The sequence below is a fragment of the Crocuta crocuta genome, unplaced genomic scaffold (assembly GCF_008692635.1).
Source record: "Crocuta crocuta isolate KB4526 unplaced genomic scaffold, BGI_CrCroc_1.0 scaffold328, whole genome shotgun sequence".
NCBI lineage: Eukaryota > Metazoa > Chordata > Mammalia > Carnivora > Hyaenidae > Crocuta > Crocuta crocuta.
This window is the reverse complement of record NW_027529645.1, coordinates 1,309,500-1,315,702: the sequence shown is the minus strand read 5'-3', so window position 1 is coordinate 1,315,702 and position 6,203 is coordinate 1,309,500. Positions and strand designations below refer to the sequence as shown.

The following is a 6,203-nucleotide window of genomic DNA, read 5'->3' as shown; positions in this document are numbered from 1 at the left end:
GAACCGCAGCACCACTAATGCTTTCCTTTGAGATCCTGGACAAGTTACTTACCCTCCTTAAGCCTCAGTTCTTTCATCTGTAAAATAAAAATAATAATAGTACCTACCCTTAGGAATTATTGTAGATATGAAATAAAATAATGCATATAATGCGTTCATTAAACAAGTAGTTCATATTCCTCTACCAAGCATACTAAGGACTGGACAAGAAGAACACACCTTTAAACTCATCTTTGAACAAGGAGACAGGGAATGAACACACACTTAGGTTCCATTATATGTCAGGTATTAGAGCAGAAGTTCCCCATATGTTATTTAATCCTCACAATAACACGGTCAAATGGGTATTATCTTACAGATGAGGACGCTGGGACTCAGAAAGTTTAGTATCTTGTCCAAGTTATGCCTTAGAAAGAGTGAATCCAGGGTCAGTCCTCCTCTGAACGCCTTTCTTATAATGAAAAGGGACGCACATCCATTTCACTCATTGTGACTCTGAGAATCTACTCATGTTGCATTGTCCCTAAAGAATAGCAGTGCCCAAATTTTGGGATTTAAGAATCCCTTAAGCTGCTTTAAAAAACCCTCAACCCAGGGCTCACCCTAAAAGATTCTAATTCAAGGATAGGACCCAAGAATCAGTATTTTAGGAAATAGCCCCAGGTATTTCTGTGGCAAGTAGTTACTGATCACATTGTAGAAATAGTGCCCTAGGGGTTTTGCTGCTCCGGCTGTCACCATGGTAAAGCTGAGCGAAGAGGACAAGCAGAGGCTGCAGCGGCACTTTACAGGGGAGCCAGTTTGCCATCTGCTGGGGCTTTATTCCTCTCGTGATTTACCTGGGATTCAAGAGGGGTGCAGATCCAGGAATGCCTGAGCCAAGTGTTTTGAGCTTATTTTGGCGATAAAGGTCATCTGGATTTGGAAGCAATCAGTGGATTGGAACAACACGGAAGGTGTGCACTCTGGCCAGGATGAGGGATGGGACATTGTTCAGACATTCATCAGCTGAATGGCACAGGATGCCAGATGAATTGGTGGCAGAGTGGAACCTCTACTGACTTATTTATCATAGACTATATCTAAACAAATGTTTTCAATAATGTTTAAAAAAAAAAAGAAAAGAAATAGTGCCATAGGGATTAGAACACCTGTTTTTATTCTTTATTTTTATTTTTTTTAAGTTTACTTATTTTGAAAGCAAAAGAGAGAGAGGGTGCAGGAGGGGCAGAGAGAGGGGAGAGAGAGGGAGCATCCCAAGCAAGTTCCACACTGTCAGCACAGAGCCCAATGTGGGCCTTGATCATGACCTGAGATCATGACCTGAGCCAAAACCAAGAATTGATGTTTAACCAACTGAGGTACCTAAGTGCCCCTAAATCAGGTGATTTGGACATATATATTAAAGATTAGCAGCTGATATCTTGAGGTCTATGACCATATGATGACATGTAAAGGTAAACTGATGTATTTTAGACTTCACACAGCACTTGCGTACTTCGTATTCATTTTACAGTTTCTCTACACAGAAACTGATAACTTAAATTGATTTTGTGTAAGTTTTTTTAATTTTGTCTGAGTTTTTATGTCCTACCTGCAAGTGTACTTCTCATTCAGAGTATCTTTTTTATAGTGGTTGTTTGCTTCTGAGTTGCTCATTTATTGGCAGTTATTTATTTAGCTATGATGACTTTATTTTTTTTATTTTTTTAAATGTTTTATTTATTTCTAGGAGAGAGAGAGAGAGACAGCGTGAGCAGGGGAGGGTCAGAGAGAGAGGGAGTCACAGGCTGAAACAGGCTCCAGGCTCTGAGCTGGCAGTCAGCACAGAGCCTGACGCGGGGCTCGAACCCACGAACCGCGAGATCATGACCTAAGCGAGAGTCGGACGCTTACCCGACTAAGCCACCCAGGCGCCCCGCTATGATGACTTTAAAAGTCTCACCAAATGGTAAATGAATAAATGAGGATAAGTACCTTTTTTAAAAAAGAGGAGGAGATCACTAAGGATGATATTTCATTAATGTTACGAAAATGTATCAGACCTGATTACTTAAACAGTCGTATAAGGATCTGTTGGGTATTTAACTGAGATAATTCGTTTAAAATAAACCATATAGGTACCATAGTACTGATAAAATATTTGATGAATCTTTGAGTATTGTCCTGATTATGTCTCCTTAGTTAATGAAAAGCTCATTAGCATGAGTTTCCAGTCAGTTCTTCCATCTCTGTTCCCCAAGTACTTTCTAGATAGGCCCGGCGTAAAAGGGTGCTCAAAACGTACATAGGATGGCAGAGTTTCAAATGAATTGCTCCTCTAACCCCTTTGATTAGGTACATGACAATACGTAGTATGGAAAGGCTGTTGTGCTTCACTGAGTTTACTTTTCTGAGAGCTTTTTTTTTTAAAAAGGTAAATTTCGGAGAAGGAATGGGGGAGCAGTCTCCATGATAAATTCTTAGCGCTTCATATTCAACTGCAGATGCCTTTTCTCTAGTCCAGGGGAAAGCCTCAGAGCCTCAAAGCTGTTAAATTGGAAGCAGCAGGGTGAGTTGCTGCACACATGCACACGCAGGGAGAGATAAACCTGTTTGCTTTCTGAAACAATAAGTAGTAAAACAGGTTGTTTAGGCTAAAGTCCCTCGAACCAGGTAATTGATTTTAAATACATCTGCCTATAATAATACCTTATATTTACATAGTCCTTTGAAAACTTCAAAGCATTTTTACATTTATTATTTCATTTGAACTTCACAACAACCCTGTGAAGTAGGTATAGCAGGTATAATCTTGCCACCACCACCACCACCTAAGAGATGGGCTAGATTGAGGCATAAGCATGTCAAGAAACTTCTTTGAGGTCACATAACCAGTTGGTGTCACAACTAGAATTGGAGCACTGGAATTTTGAAACTTAAGCCTGTGTTTTCTTGGCAGAAAGTGTCTTGGCTACTGCTCGGTCTACCCAGAGTTCATGTGGAGATTTGCAGCTACAATTTAATTGGAGAATACAAATCAGGCATGCCTAAAGAGCTCTACAGAAAGGAGATTGTTTCTCTTAGATCATGACTGTGTTAGAAAAGGGAGGTAGAGAATAGAGTCAGTTGTTTCAGACGATGCAAATTACAAACAAACAAAAACACTTTGTCATCAGTTTCTGGATATTTGGGGGGCTATTCATTCATTAATTCGTGTATTCATTTTTTAAAGTATCTATTAAGTGCCTTTATATAAGAGACTGTACTCAGCACTTTGGGGATGATACAAAGAAATGTATTTAGTTGGGGGGGTGAATTATGCAGATAATTGCCATTTTATTCATTGTCTATTACCACTTGGTAGATGAAATGAAATGCCTTCCTTGCAGAAGAGCAAGATAAACGAAAACAGATGAAGAAATTGGGCAACTAATTTCCTTCAGTTCTCTCCCTGTTGGAAGCATTCTTTTTTTAAATCAAGGTGATAAATTGTCCTGCCAGATACACATAACACCAAGTTTGCTATGTCATCTAATATAACGCAGACTTTAAGTATAATGACCCCTTGAAACTAGGGAGAGTAGGCTTAGGTTAGTGCCACGTTCTTCATCAGGAACACCAGATCAGGATTTAAGGGGAAATGTTAGTATCTAGCACAAAAAGTGACTTCCAAAAAGCATCTCTGAAGGCCAGAATTAAGTCTATAATACTTTCCCCTGCCTGGCTCCTAAACAAACTTTTTCTCCTGGCAGACATGCTTAAGGTTGTAGACAAAAGGGAACAGAGGTACCAGTGGGTGCAAGGAAACAACCAACAGAATTGAAGGCCCTGTCATTTGAGCAGAAGATAAGCAAGAGTTGGCTAATGAGTGTTGTTTCTTTGGCAGTCACTTTATTTATTTATTTATTTATTTTTATGTTTATTTTTGAGAGAGGGAGACAGAATGAGAGCAGGGGAGGGACAGAGAAAGATAAATCCCAATCAGGCTCCAGGTTCTGAGCTGTCAGCATAGAGCCCGATGTGGGGCTTGAACTCATGAGCCCTGAGATCATAACCTGAGTCAAAGTTGGAGGCCCAACTGCCTAACTGGTTAGGCCATGCAGGCGCCCCGAAAGTCACTTTTTAAAAAAATCATTTTCCTGGACAAATTTCTTCACTTTCTAGTGTAAATCCAAAGACAAAATTTGTGCTAATATTTACACACATTGTAAGTACTTGTTTGATATTCCTTAGTTTATACTAAATGTACACAGATAGTGTCACTGAGTCAGACTACTGATTTTTGTTGTGACAGGTCCTGCTCAGCTCCCCATGTGGGTATGTGAAAGTGTGTGCGTGTTCACATGTGCTATTTATTTGCCTTGTGTGTGTGTGTGTGTGTGTGTGTGAAGAATGGAGACTCAGAGTAAATCCCAGCTCTGTCCCCATTTTGCTTCGCTGGGTTTCCATTTTTTCCATTTATACAATTACAAACTGGAGTCCATGAGCTGTAAACTCTGTTCCAACTCTCCCATCCAGTGATGCTCAGTTTTTAAATGTTTTCATTACTATTAAACAAACATCATATACTCCACTCAATATCATTAGCAATATCAATATCAATATCAATATCAGTAAGGTCCTGTTTCAGGAAAATTGGTCATAGTTAGATACAAAATCATAAGTCAGATAATTTTAGGCTTATTCATTTTATAGTAATGATTATTTGATTTGCAAAATAATTCCCAAAATGGCAGTGAGTAACAAGTTCTGGTTATACATTTAAAATAATGATTTGTTTTTAATCCAGGTTTTCATGAAAGGTAATTTAGAATGAGACGTACTTGCATTAAATTAACAAAAAAATATAAGCATATAAATGTCAAGTGTCATAAAATCATTGTATTTTGGAATGCTAAAGGAAATTTTTAATCCAACTTCCTCATTTTACAAAATAGGGAACTAGGACCAAATAAGATTACTTATTAGCTCAAGATGACATATGCACTCAGCAAAGGCCCTGAAAAGAAAATCAATTGCAAAATAATTTCCATATTTTTCTCTATTCATATTGTGACCCACACCTCTACATTTACTTATGAAGAAATTAATCACAGCTGTCCCATGCTTAAATCAAGGCATATTAATCATTGAATAAAATGTAAAGTTATAATGTAGACTGTCAAGTTCATCCTGTATGGGCACATCATATTTTAATTGTCTAAATAGTAGATTCACATGCATTTAAAGTAAGTTAACCTACCTATGGGTTTCTTAATTTTGCTGACTTTTGAATTGTCCCTGAAATAATAGTACTCTATTATTGTCCAGAATTATTTTAGATATATTTTTCAATTTTTCTATAAATAATACTGTGATTTTTTTATAACATGAACACACACTGAAATCTGTCAATAATATGTTTTCTAATACCAACATTCACTGAAATTCCAGGTATCCTTATGTTAGAAGGCTTGACTCGATTGCTTCGAGTCACCAAAATGAGTTCTATTTTATTATTCTTTTTGCATTCTTGTATTAAGTGGTAATAACTTCCTTTTATTTGGTTATCATTTTAGTGCAATGCTTGGAAATTAAATATTAGCACAAAATACTAACCAGTTTCCAGGCACACCATTTTATTTTTGCCATGGACCCCGATGTTTGAAGTTAGTAGGGCTCTTTAAAGCTAATATATGCCTCCAGCAATTCATTGATTCATACTAAATCAGTCCAGTTAATTTTAACCTTGACCTCCCACAGCTGTACTGCTTTACTCAGTCCCAAAAAGTCCCTGTTTCTGCTTCTTATGAAGCAATAGTAGAGAGGAGAAACAAAACCCATTCCTTTAAGAAAGATTCCGCCTCCTCTTTTGTAAGTAAGCGCCTAATGGTAACTAGGGAGTCTCTACTAAGTCACACACTTTACTACTCAGCATTGGGAGAAGCTGCTGCCGCTGCAGCCGCCGCCGCTGCCGCCGCCGCCGCCGCCGCCGCCGCCGCAGCTCTGTGGCTGCAGCGGGTTTCTGTGCAGCACTGCAGAATCCACACCTACACAACAGAAGACACACACGTCAACTACCCTGGACGCAAGAAAGCCTTGCATCTTCAGCGGGTGAGCCGATCTTTTATCCATTTTGTCCAGAAACTGTGGGAAAGGGAATGATCCTGGAAAAGATTGCTCATCAGACATGCTTGAAATGGATTATGTTAATTTGTCTTCCTTTGGGGGGGGGGGGGGGG

The 6,203-nt window shown here is 38.7% G+C and overlaps 1 protein-coding gene and 1 pseudogene across 1 annotated transcript in view; both read left to right on the top strand.

The window, feature by feature from the left end:
* Positions 1 to 739: 739 nt before the first annotated feature.
* LOC144230229 (mitochondrial import receptor subunit TOM7 homolog pseudogene) lies at positions 740 to 925 on the top strand (annotated as a pseudogene).
* A 5,075-nt stretch (positions 926 to 6,000) lies between these two features.
* ADD3 (adducin 3) overlaps positions 6,001 to 6,203 on the top strand; it is a 121,144-nt gene continuing 120,941 nt past the window's right edge. The window contains exon 1 of the mRNA XM_077762439.1: positions 6,001 to 6,075. The gene's annotated coding sequence lies outside the window, so the exon portion shown is untranslated. The remainder of the gene's footprint in view (positions 6,076 to 6,203) is intronic.